At 47.0% G+C, this 13,415-nt stretch overlaps 1 protein-coding gene across 6 annotated transcripts in view; it reads left to right on the top strand.

Annotated features, from left to right (window-relative positions):
• Positions 1-13,415, top strand: part of LOC124722015 (asparagine synthetase domain-containing protein 1) — a 73,832-nt gene that overhangs the window by 24,775 nt on the left and 35,642 nt on the right. The window lies entirely within an intron of this gene.

Below are 13,415 nucleotides of genomic sequence, written 5' to 3'. Positions count from 1 at the left end.
GTAAAAGAATGATAAATTTTTCTTAAACATAGCTGTGAATATAATTAAGAGAAATGCAGTGGTTTGTGATGAGAGAGAGGGAATGAGTATATAGTTTAAGGTGTGACACGAATTTGCACAGGGGCCTGTGACCCTGATGTAAATTTGGGGAGATTTATGCCACTGCTGCGTAGGTTGCTATTATAACTGGTCACTTGCTGGTCAGAAACTCTTATTTACTGATGTGTTTTGGGCACAGGCTCATCAGAACCTCAAAAATAAGTCTTAATTCACACTATGGAGTCACATCTATCAGCATCGGAACTCGATTGATTTAGTTGAGCTCTGATGCTGACAGTTGACACATGTGACTTTGTATGAAGGCTTTTATTTTTGACGTTCTTGTGATGGGCTGTGCCCAAAACGCATCACTAAGCAAGAATTTTCGAACAGCAGATGACCATTTATTCTAGCGACCTATTCAGCACTCCCCCTGCGGGTCCGGGGGTTAGAATAAGCCCGAGGTATTCCTGCCTGTCGTACAAGGCGACTAAAAGGAGTTTGACATGTTTCGGCCTTTATGTGATGGTCCCCTGTAGGGTTTGACCTCCATTCTTCAAAATTTTCCCGAAGAGCGAGCCAATAGGGGAAGGGCGCTTTACAAGGTGCATCGTGTCCATCGTGCATTGAGATCCTTAGCCCACTTTCTTGTTGACGCATTGCAGTCCTGCCCATTCTCCATCTCTTGGGCGAGGACACCTTCCTGGGTGCGTTTTCCACCATGCACTATGCAGTGTCAATTTCTGCGTTGACGATGACCGTGGACTTCTTTGCACGTGATGTCCAGCAAGGTAGGCAGTCCATTCTGGTGGTGCCGCCATGTTCCCTGTTGGTTGTAGCCCTCTGACTACACAGGGATCCCTCTGCTGATGCCTGCACTGTTAACTCCCATCCCCCTGGGGCATTGGGACTCCCGGCAATGGCCATCCTGCCAGGTGGCCTATGCTGCGGCTGGGTGGCGCCTGTGGGGAGGGCCCCTGGTTGGAGTGGGTGGCATCAGGGCAGATGACACGCGATGAAGCTTAGTCCATCATCTCTTGCTGGTGATGAAACACCAGCAGTCTCTAAGCGATCACGAGCTCAATTCAACGCACAGAAGTATGACCCCAAATAGTTCCCCTCCCTGGCCACACAATGGGAGGAACATCTGACTAAGGATGGCAGCAGATCTTATTTGCCCCGGTACCTTGCATGTTCGAGAGCTGATGGGGAATCTTTCATGACAATGAAGCTTCAGGTTTTTGTTGAGCATTTAGAGGACAAGTTCGGGGAGGTGGAAGGCTTGTCCAAAATGAGATCTGCGTCAGTCTTGATCAAAACAGCACCCTCAGCCCAGTCATGGGAGTTACTCGCTGTGACAAATTGGGGAATATTTCTGTAACCATCACAACCCATAAGAACTTAAATATGGTCCAGGGTATCATATTTCACAGAGACCTTTTGCGGTCCGACTATGATCTGCGCGCCAGTTTAGAGTGGCGAGGTGTACTTTTCGTCCGGCGTGTCTAGCGGGGTCCGAAGGATAACCAGGTAGCCACCGGTGCCTTCATCTTGGCCTTCGAGGGTGATATATTGCCCGAGAAGGTCAAGGTGATGGTCTACCGGTGTGATGTAAAGCCCTATATCCCTCCCCCTATGCGGTGCTTGAAGTGCTGGAAGTTTGGCCATATGTCTTCCCGCTGTACTTCCAGCATCACATGCCGAGATTGCAGATGCCCATCACATTCCAGTACTCCATGTGCCCCGCCTTCCATCTGTGTTAACTGCAGGGAGCACAATTCGCCTTGCTCGCCTGACTGCGGGGTTCTCCAGAAAGAAAGGAAAATCACGGAGTACAAGACCCTGGACAGACTGACCTACACTGAGGCTAAGAGAAAATTTGAATGCCTGCATCCTGTGCGTATGACATAGTCTTACGCCGCTGCTACAACAGTTTGGGCACCATCAGCTCAGCCAACCCAGGTCACCTCTCACTGCCAGAAGACTACACCTGCCCCCACAATGGTGGGTTGCATTTCCCTCCCTGTTGCTCCTGCACCACATATTTTGGGAGCAACCACCCCCCCTCGGCCCCCCCCCCCAACCATCAGGGACGTCCGTCCCCACTTCTAAGCTGGAGAAGCATAGGTCTTCTTCGGCTTCTCTCACTAGGAAGGGGTCCATTGGGTCACTCCCTTCCCAGGTTTCTTCTAGTGGGAAAGACTATACCTGCCAGTGGCTGAAGAGCCCAAATGCAGTTGGTCGTAGGGCTTCACACTCATCCTCAGTTCCGGAGACTGAGCTAGTGAACTCCTCCCAGCCAGGGAAACCCAAGCAGCAGTGAGAGAAATCCAAAAAGAAAACCTCAAAGACCAAGGAAATTGTGGTGGCACCAACACCACCACTACCTACAAGCTCTGCGGTTGAGGATGGGGTGGAGATTTTGGCGTCTGCTGATGACCTAGATCTTGCCATACCCTCAAACACAATGGATATAGACTGTTCAGACAATACGTCAGTGGGAGCAGGTGACTCTGAGGCTTAAACTGCCTCATTGAATGTTCCATGCCTTCCCAGTCTCATGATGTCATCCTCCAGTGGAATTGTGGCAGTTTTTTCCACCTCCTGGCTGAGGTACGGCAACTGTCAAGCTTTACACCTGCTATCTGCATTGCCCTCCAGGAAACCTGGTTCCCAGTAATGCGGACCCCTGCCCTCCGTGGCTGTAAGGGATATTACAGGAACAGTCGAGTGTCTGGTGGAGTTTGCATTTATGTCCTAAACTCGGTCTGTAATAAACCTGTGCCCCTTCAAACCCCTCTTGAAGCTGTGGCTGTCAAAATAAGGACGTTGCAGGAAATAACTGTCTGCAATGTATATCATCCTCCAGATGGTGCAGTACCCCTGAATGTATTAGCTGCACTGATTGATTAACTCCCTAAACCTTTCCTACTTCTGGGAGATTTTAATGCCCATAACACCTTGTGGGGTGGTACCATGCTTACTGGCCGAGGCAGAGATGTCGAAACTTTACTGTCGCAGTTTGACCTCTGCCTCTTAAATACTGGGGCTGCCACACATTTCACTGTGGCTCATGGTAGTTACCCGGCCATTGATTTATCAATTTGCAGCCCAGGACTTCTCCCATCTATCCACTGGAGAGCACATGACCGACCTGTGTGGTAGTGACCACTTCCCCACCTTCCTGTCACTGCCCCAGCATCAGGCACACGGGACGCCTGCCCAGATGGGCTTTGAACAGGGACGCCTGCCCAGATGGGCTTTGAACAGGGACGCCTGCCCAGATGGGCTTTGAACAGGGACGCCTGCCCAGATGGGCTTTGAACAGGGACGCCTGCCCAGATGGGCTTTGAACAGGGACGCCTGCCCAGATGGGCTTTGAACAGGGACGCCTGCCCAGATGGGCTTTGAACAGGGACGCCTGCCCAGATGGGCTTTGAACAGGGACGCCTGCCCAGATGGGCTTTGAACAGGGACGCCTGCCCAGATGGGCTTTGAACAGGGACGCCTGCCCAGATGGGCTTTGAACAGGGACGCCTGCCCAGATGGGCTTTGAACAGGGACGCCTGCCCAGATGGGCTTTGAACAGGGACGCCTGCCCAGATGGGCTTTGAACAGGGACGCCTGCCCAGATGGGCTTTGAACAGGGACGCCTGCCCAGATGGGCTTTGAACAGGGACGCCTGCCCAGATGGGCTTTGAACAGGGACGCCTGCCCAGATGGGCTTTGAACAGGGACGCCTGCCCAGATGGGCTTTGAACAGGGACGCCTGCCCAGATGGGCTTTGAACAGGGACGCCTGCCCAGATGGGCTTTGAACAGGGACGCCTGCCCAGATGGGCTTTGAACAGGGACGCCTGCCCAGATGGGCTTTGAACAGGGACGCCTGCCCAGATGGGCTTTGAACAGGGACGCCTGCCCAGATGGGCTTTGAACAGGGACGCCTGCCCAGATGGGCTTTGAACAGGGACGCCTGCCCAGATGGGCTTTGAACAGGGACGCCTGCCCAGATGGGCTTTGAACAGGGACGCCTGCCCAGATGGGCTTTGAACAGGGACGCCTGCCCAGATGGGCTTTGAACAGGGACGCCTGCCCAGATGGGCTTTGAACAGGGACGCCTGCCCAGATGGGCTTTGAACAGGGACGCCTGCCCAGATGGGCTTTGAACTAGGTGGACTGAGGAACTTTCACCTCTGCTGTCACCGCTGAATCTCCCCCACACAGTAACATCGATGTGATGGTTGAGCAGGTGACTAGCACAATCGTTTCTGTGGCAGAATACACGATCCCTCACTTTTTAGGGTACCCGAGGCATAAGACAGTCGCTTGGTGGTCGCCGGAAGTCGCTGAAGCAATTAAGGAGTGTTGGCATAAGTGGCACCCTTCCCTGGAGCACCTCATAGCCTTTAAACGGCTCTGTGCCTGTGTTTGCTACCTTATCAAACTATGGAGGAAGGAGTGTTGGGAGAGATACGTCTCCACCACTGGGTGCCACATGTCACCTTCCCAAGTCTGGGTGAAGATCAAATGTCTTTTCGGGTACCAGGCCCCAACAGCTGTCCCCAGTGTTACCATAAATGGCAAGCTATGTACCTACGCAAACGCGATTGCCAAGCACTTTGCTCGAGCCTCTGCGTCGCAGAATTAACACCCCCCCCCCCCCCCCCCCTCCCGGCCATTTGCACACTCAAATGACGGGTGGAAGGGAGTGTCCTCTCACTCACTACACGCTGCAGTGAATCCTATAATGCCCCATTTACAGAGTGGGAGCTCCTCAGTGCCCATGCACATTGCCACGGCACAGATCCTGGGCCTGATTGCATCCACAGCCAGATGATTAAACATCTCTCATCTGACTACAAACTACATCTTCTTGCCATTGCAATGGAGGGAGAGCACCATCATTCCGGTGCTCAAACCCGGTAAAAACCTGCTTAATGTGGATAGCTATCGGCCCATCAGCCTCACCAACGTTCTTTGTAAGCTGCTGGAATGTATGGTATGTCGGCAGTTGGGTTGGTCCTGGAGTCACGTGGCTTGCTGGCTCCATGTCAGGGCAGCTTCCGCCAGGGTCACTCTACCACTGATAATCTTACGTCCATCGAGTCTGCCATCCGAACAGCCTTTTCCAGACGGCAACACCTGATTTCCGTCTTTGTTGACGTATGTAAAGCATACGACACGACTTGGCGATATCATACCCTTGCCACATTGTACGAGTGGGGTCTCTGGGGACCACTCCTGATTTTTATCCTAAACTTCCTGTCGCTCCGTACTTTCCGTGTCCAAGTTGGTGGTTCCGATAGTTCCATCCATATCCAGTAGAATGGAGTCCTGCAGGGCTCTATATTGAGTGTGTCTCTATTTTTAGTGGCCATTAATGGTCTAGCAGCAGATGGCAGGCCCTCCGTCTCACCTTCTCTGTATGCAGACGACTTCTGCATTTCGTACTGCTGCTCCAGTACTGTTATTGCCAAGCGGCACCTCCAGGGAGCCATCGACAAGGCGCAGTCGTGGGCTCTAGCCCACGACTTCCAGTTTTCAGCCTCAAGGTCGTGTGCCATGCACTTCTGTCGGTGTAGTACCGTTCATCCAGAACCCGCACTTTACCTTAATGATGATCCACTCACTGTAGTGGATACATATCAATTCCTAGGACTGGTTTTAGATGCTCGATTGACTTGGCTCCCTCATCTTCATCAGCTTAAGCAGAAGTGCTGGCAGCACTCCAATGCCCTCCGTTGCCTGAGCAACACCAACTGGGTTGCAGATCGCTGTATGCTGCTGCAGCTCTACAGAGCCCTTGTCCAATCCCGAACTGACTTTGGGAGTGTGGTTTATGGTTTGGCAGCACCTTCAGCATTGCATTTACTTGACCCTGTGCACCACTGTGGTGTTCTATTAGTGACAGGAGGTTTTAGGACAAGTCCGGTGACCAGCATACTGGTGGAGGCTGGTGTCCCTCCACTGCAGGTTAGACGTGCACAACTGCTCACCAGTTACGGAGCACACATTCATAGTTTCCCTGATCATCCGAATTACTGTGTCCTTTTCCCGCCTGGGGCAGTCCATCTCCCGCATCGGCGCTAACGATTGCGGTTCGCGTGTAGTCCCTTCTCTCCGAACCGGAGTCCTTCCCTTTACCACCTCTACTTTCGGTCCGTTCACATACACCTCCATGGTGTACGCCTCGGCCGCAGCTTCGTCTGGACCTTTTGCGTGGTCCTAAGGACTCTGTTAACCCCGTCGCTCTCTGCTGTCACTTCCTCTTGATTCTTGACGTGTTCTGGGGCTCTGAAGTGGTTTACACCGATGGCTCAATGGCTGATGGTCACGTAGGCTTCGCATATCTTCATGGAGGACATATTGAGAAGCACTCCTTGCCAGTTGGCTGCAGTGTTTTCACTGCAGAGCCGGCGGCCATATCTCGTGCTCTTGAGTACATCTGCTCATGCCCTGGCAAGTCATTTCTCCTGTGTATTGACTCATTGAGCAGCCTACAAGCTATTGACCACTGCTACCCTCGCCACCCTCTGGTAGCGTTAATTCAGTAGTCCATCTATGCTGTGGAACAGTCCTGCCGTTCTGTGGTGTTTGTGTGGACCCTAGGACACGTCGGAATTCCCGGCAATGAACTTGCCGACAGGCTGGCCAAACAGACGACGCAGAAACCACTTCTGGAGATAGGCGTCTCTGAAGCTGACCTACGCTCTGTCTTACACAGCAGGGTTTTCTGGATTTGGGAGATGGAATGGCATAACAGCACACACAACAAACTGCGTGTCATTAAGGAGACTATGAGTGTGTGGAAGTCTTCCATGCAGGGCTCCCACAGGGAGTCAGTTGTCCTCTGCAGTTTGTGCATTGGCCATACGTGGCTAACGCATGGTTACCTACTCCATCGCGAGGACCCACCTCAATGTCGCTGTGGCTCCCAAATGACAGTTGTCCTCCCTCCTGCTGAACTGCACACTTTTAGCCGCTCTGCGGCAGACTTTTAACTTTCCCAGCACCCTGCCTTCGGCGTTGGGCGACAATGCCTTCACAGCAGCTTTGGTTTTCATTTTATCTGTGAAAGTGAGTTTTATAGTTCTATGTAGGTTTTAGCGCATGTCCTTTCCCCCCTGTTTCCTCCACCCTAGTGATTTTAGGGTGGAGGTTTTAATGTGTTGCAGAGTGGCTGGCTTTCCATTTTTATTCTCGTGGTTGGCCAGCCACTGTAATCTGCTTTCATGTTTTACTCTCTTCTGTTTCTAGCTTCTCTCTGTTGTTCTCTTCTCCTCTTTTGTTCCTTTTAGCATTTGTTGCCTTCTCTTCATTCTTGTGGCTTTTCCTTTCTTTCCACTTTGAGTTATATGTTTTGTCCGTTTTATTCTTGCATTTGTGGCATTGTTTTATTAGGAACAAGGGACCAATGACCTCGTAGTTTGGTCCCTTCTCCCGCCTTTAAACCAACCAACCAATTCAGCAGTGGCATAAGTCTCCTCAGAATTGAGTATTTAGCGTTTTTAATGACTGGATTCACTTGGAAAAAAGTTCTTAATGTGTGATTGTGTTCTTAGTACGTGTAAAGTTTTGTCACTGAAAGTAAAACATTTATTGCATTCAGTGAAATGTGTATGTATGCCATCATGACATGGATATGTGGGGCTCCATTAAAACTCTCTATTTACAGAAAGATTAAAATCAGGTTTGTATTATCACATAACAGTTATTAAATAATCAAAGACTATGACATAAGTTACTTGTCAATTCTAACCCTGTATAGAAAATAATAAAACTAATCTAAGGTTATAGTGTGGTATTACTTCTTTAGACAGATACAGTCTCATTCAGTAAATCCTCAGAACAGTAGCCTTTAATTTTCAGGTATTTTTCCAGATCTCTGTCAGTATGTTTCAGATTTGGGCCACCCTTCCCCTTCCATATTTTCCTCATAAATTTTGTGCTCATATAATCTGAAATTATTTCATATAGTTTTATTCTGTGGCCAGGTAACTGGGGAATATGTAACTTGGTCCACAGAGCCTATGTTATCTCGGACCTTGAGAGTTCATCAGCTGAATTAACCTGTCCCTAAGTAACCTTTTTTTGGAATGGGTATAGTGAAAAACAGATTAGATGTGCATGTGCTATCGACCAACTGTGCACCACATGAGTGGTGATAATACTGAGGTGGCACCTAAGTCTACAGCCTTTATGCCTTACGAAGGGAGTATTTTTAATGGTATTAGTCGTATTTTTGTGGAAATATGCTTTTGTGGAAGTGTGCTTTTTGATCATCATCTAAGATCAGTCTGTTTAGGTCCATAAAGGATGTTCTTCGTTTGCTTAAGGCGGGTGTCTAACACATTCCTTACAGTTGTGGCATGTCACATATTGGTCAAACTATCTGGACTATGGAGGACCAGTGTAACGAGCATAAGTGGCACACGTGCTTACAACAGCCGAACAAATTTGCCATTGCAGAAAATTATCTTGGCACAGTCATCTCTGGTTTGTAATGACACTACCATTTACTGTGTGCGCGTGCGCGTGCGCGTGCGCGTGTAAACTGAGGTACCATATTTACTTGGACAGAGCTTAGTTGCTGCAGTTTTGCCTTGAAAATTGCAGGGTGTGCTCCTGTTGAAATATCGGCTGTTGTCGATGTCAACCAGCTGCATTCCCGTAAGTTATTTGAAAATTGTATATGCTGGGAGAAACTTGGGTCGCATGAATGTAACTTGCTTTATGTCTAGTCTCATAGTAATAATCAGTTTCCCTAAAAAAAGTTGCACTTTTCTTTGTGAAAATGTCTCATTCATGTACATGCTTGGAATGGACGTCTTGATTTAAATTTTCAAAGAAAGGTTTGCAGTACTGTTTCTTGTTTAGCTCCCACAGTGGCTCAGCTGACATTTTTGTGCAGTCTAAAAGCACTGAGTAGCTTAGTTTTCTCAGGTCCTCCAAGGAAATTACACTGTATGTAACAACTGAAACAGAATATGCATAATATACTCCCTCCTCCTCCTCCTCCTCCTCTTCTTCTTCTTCTTCTTCTTCTTCTACTTCTTCATCATCATCTTTTTTTCCAGTTAATCGGTGATATTGGTGGTATTATAAAAGATGTTCATGACATAAATAAGACTGTTCAATAGACCCAGAATGCTGCCATGATTACTCCACAACATATTTCTGTTTACTGATACATCAAGGAATTTGATACAGTATGCAGTGTCCACCTTTTTGTCCATATGGTTTATTTCGTTTATACACAGTGCAGATTGTTTGGTGGTGAAATGAAGATTTTTATTTTTATTGTACAAGGTTTAATTTTAAATAACTATTTTTGACCCATGTCTGTAGTTCCCCAAATGTCTGTTCAATACAGTGGATTAACTCTTCATTAGTTTCTCAGCAGACTATCGCTGTTAAGTCATCTGCATACAGAATGGTATTAGACTGAACCTGACATGACATGTCATTGATATAATACAAAAATAAGAAATGCTTCCAATATGAGTGGGCGAGCGCACGCACGCACACACACACACACACACACACACACACACACACACACACACACACACACTTGTTTATCTACATTGTGCCGGCCACATGCACAGTGCCAGGATTTTAGTTCAGCAAAAGTGGAGGCTGTGTCAGATGGGGTGAAACCAGTGGGAAGCAGGAGAAGGGCTTCGGGATGGGTAGCTGGCAGCTCTTAAGGAAGCATCAGGTCCAGTGTAAGAATGCAGGAGGAAGGGGGTCGCAGGTGCACCAGAGAGGTGTGTGACGTACAGGCACTGGAGCCAGTTGGGTGTGGCACACGATGAAGATGAAGTGGAGGGGTGGAATAGGATGTGGTGCTGGTACAAAGGAAGGGGAAAGTCATGGTTAGGAGGTGTGGAAACAGTGGGTTAATGGAGACTGAGGCCAAGAGGATTACCGTTTGTTGCAAGGATAACTCCCATCTATGTAGTTAAGCAAAGCTGATGCTGGAGGGTAGGATCCAGATGGCACGAGTTGTGAAGCAGTGATTTCACTCTAGAATGTTGTGATTGGCATTGTGTTGTGCCACTCGGTGGTCAACTCTGTTCTTGGCTACAGTTTGGTAGTGACCATTCATTCTGGTAAACAACTGGTTGGTGGTCATGCACACATAAAATGTGGTGCATAAACTGCAACACAGTTGGTATATGATATGATTACTTTCTCAGGTGACCTTGCCTCTGATAGTGTAGGATAAGCCTGTGACACAATGAGAATAGAATGTGATGGATGGGTGAGTCCGGCAGATCTTGAATCTGGGTCTTCACAGAGTATGACCCCTGAGGCAAGAGGTGGCATAGGGTGGAGCAGGATGTTGTATAGTTTGAGTGGGTAACAGAATACCAAGTTAGGAAGGATGGGAAGGATCATTGTTAGGATGTGGGCATGATGATAGATAGTAAGAGCCCTGGGGAGGGATATGGTTCAGTTGCTCCAGTCTGGGCTGATATTGGATGATGAGGGTGCGCCTTTTTGTAGCGAATTCTTCGGGGGTAGTGGAAGGATTAGTGGTGTGCGAGGGTGTAGGAAAGGAAATTTGTTAGCAGCTGTCTGTGAAGGTCTTTGTGGAACCTTCAGCATATTGGGCGAGGGAGTTCTCATCACTGCAGATATTCAGTCCACAGGTGGCCAGGGTGTGTGGGAGCAAATTTTTTGTGTCCAGTGGTGGCAGCAGTCAAAATGCACATAATGTTGACAGCTGTTAACCGTACACAGGACATTATTCAAATAGATATACTGGAATACTGTGCTGTCATAAAATTCATTAGTTTTGAAGGATTATTCCAAAAAGAAATCCATCAAAAGTCGATGGAGGCTTATAAGGAATCTGCTCCTTCATTTTCAAGCATTATGAAATAACTGACTGAACTAAAAACTGGCAATGCTGCTCCCATTGACTATGTGCAGCCTGCCCCAAAAGTGCTATGATTAAAAAAGAGAGGTAGAAAGGAAGCCAGTAAAACTTTTAGGGATTCATATTGATTCCAAACTAAACTGGGAGTGACATATTAATCATGTCTGTAGGAAAATAGCATGAACATCCTCTCCAATATGAAAATTGGGTCACAGATCAGTATAATTCTTTCAGCCTCGTGTTCCTTATGGCTGGCTGCTATGGGCCATGTCTGCCACATCAGAATTTTGAGAACACAGAATAAGTAAATCCCTAGATGAAATATTAGTTACCCCCTTAAAAGAGCATACTGTTGCCTTTGGGGTGCTGTAGGTATTGTAGAACTGGTACAAGGTACTCTTGATCCTCAACTCCTGACAGGATGTTGTGTGCTGATGGATCGATGTGAATATGGCTGAAAGGAACAATCGTCTGTAGACATGCTCATGGTCACACTGTGAATAAAGTAGCGCTATTTGTTGATGTGTAAACATGGACTGTCCAACATGTGTTCAAGGAATGGTGTACCACTCATGGCTGTGCAACATGGTGTAAGAACAGATTGTAAAAAGATTCTAACTGACAGAACTAGAAGCCAGTATCACATCTTGTCAACGACAGTTGGTTTTGAACATGACAGTGATTGCTGCTGTTAGTGACGGCATTTTATCTCAACCAGTTTCCAAGTGAACTTTACTTAGGGAACTTCACACATTGGGGATGTTGACTCAGGTGCCTCCCAAAAGGCTGTTGTTCACAGTGGCACGCACAGTGGATAAACCAGAACCTTTGATACGAACTGTCGACTTTAACCAGCTGAGTCGTCACTGGCACCAAAATGCATCACAACATATTTCAAAGTGGTGACCGTTACATCGCAATCACCCTTTCTTGTGGCACAACAATTATGGAACTGTGCGAATTGTTAATAATAAATATTGAACTTATTGTGCAAACCTTGGGAAATTGGGGGTTTTGAGCAGCGACAAATTAAATCTAAAATTACAGCCACAAAATCATGAAAATACTGAAGTATAGAAACCAAAATGACCAGAAAACGCAATTGGTATCAAAGAAGTAGGAAAGCACAAAAGTGGCATGAACCAACTTGTATTGTAAAAATCTCTTGACCTGTGCAGCTTAACTGGAAAGCCTGATACAAATACAGAAAGCCAAAAACAGGTGCCAAGACAGTTACCCAAAACTTGAGGCAATTAAAGAAATGTGGTATTGAAAACATCACTTGGCTTGTGTAGCTCAACTGGATATCATGATATCAGTACAGAAAACAAAAACAGGTAGCAATGTACTCAGCTGAAAATTCTCACACAAATGTCGAGAGCCAAAATTGCGGAACCTAATTACACTTAATATCATTTAGATGTGAAATGGTACACACTTAGGCAAGCCAGGCAGTCATGTTTTACTTTAGTCTATCACTGTGGACCATGTTGTCTGCCCCCATCTCAACTAACTCTGGCACACCTCAGTACATTTCTTTCAGTTATTAATTATGATTTCGATACACTTGATGTTAAAGGATTCAGTCAACATTTGTGGTTAAGCTTCTGCAGACTTGCATATTACACATTTGTCGAAGTACCAGCTATTTCTAGTTCAATGATATTATTATTTACTGAATAGTATTAATTCCATCATGTTGCAGGTTTGTTCCCATTTGAGAAAAAATAGTGTTAAAATGAAAATGTATTCATAAAAAATGCCAAGTTCATTTGAATTATGAGCACTGTTCATGCTCATTACTAAGACAACTAAAGATGATGTGTTAACTTGTGTTGGTTAGGAGCATAAGCTCACTTTCTTCTGTTAAAGTACTCAAAGATTTTATAACATATCCACACCATCACAATTCACAACGGCCTCTACAAACCAAAACATTGCATTAGCTTATGCTACCAGCATTCCCAAGCAAAATAATCCAACTCTGCCACAACACCACTATGTCATAGCACAGAGCTGACAGAGAATATCAAAGGCTTCAGTAGGCCAAACAGTGTAGAAACTGGACAGTAGCGGACTGGGGGCACATAATGTGGACCAAAGTCACATTTATGCCTTTCTGAAATGGTGCAATGTGTTCAGTGCACCGATAGCCTAATGGGGGATGTGGAGGGTGTAGTTCAGGCCAGATCTGGTTTTTTTAATGTTCTGAGGGTGTTTTTTGTACTGCGACCTGGGCCAACTAATTGAAGTTGCTGTGAACATGAACAAGATGTTTGTTTAAATATTCTTGGTGAATACATGTTGCCCCTTCTTCTAAGTATTCATGAGGGGTATGCAGTGGATGCTACTTTCATCTAATATCACCAACTGTGCTCACAGGGCTACACGCGTAATTCCTGGTTTGGCGGGCACTTGAACATCTTATTGCATCTCAACTGACCCACTAAATCACCTGTCCGCCCCCGGTAGCTGAGTGGTCAGCACTA

This window comes from Schistocerca piceifrons, chromosome X (assembly GCF_021461385.2).
Source record: "Schistocerca piceifrons isolate TAMUIC-IGC-003096 chromosome X, iqSchPice1.1, whole genome shotgun sequence".
Lineage (NCBI taxonomy): Eukaryota > Metazoa > Arthropoda > Insecta > Orthoptera > Acrididae > Schistocerca > Schistocerca piceifrons.
The sequence above is the reverse complement of the archived record's forward strand: the minus strand, read 5'-3'. Positions and strand labels throughout refer to the sequence as shown.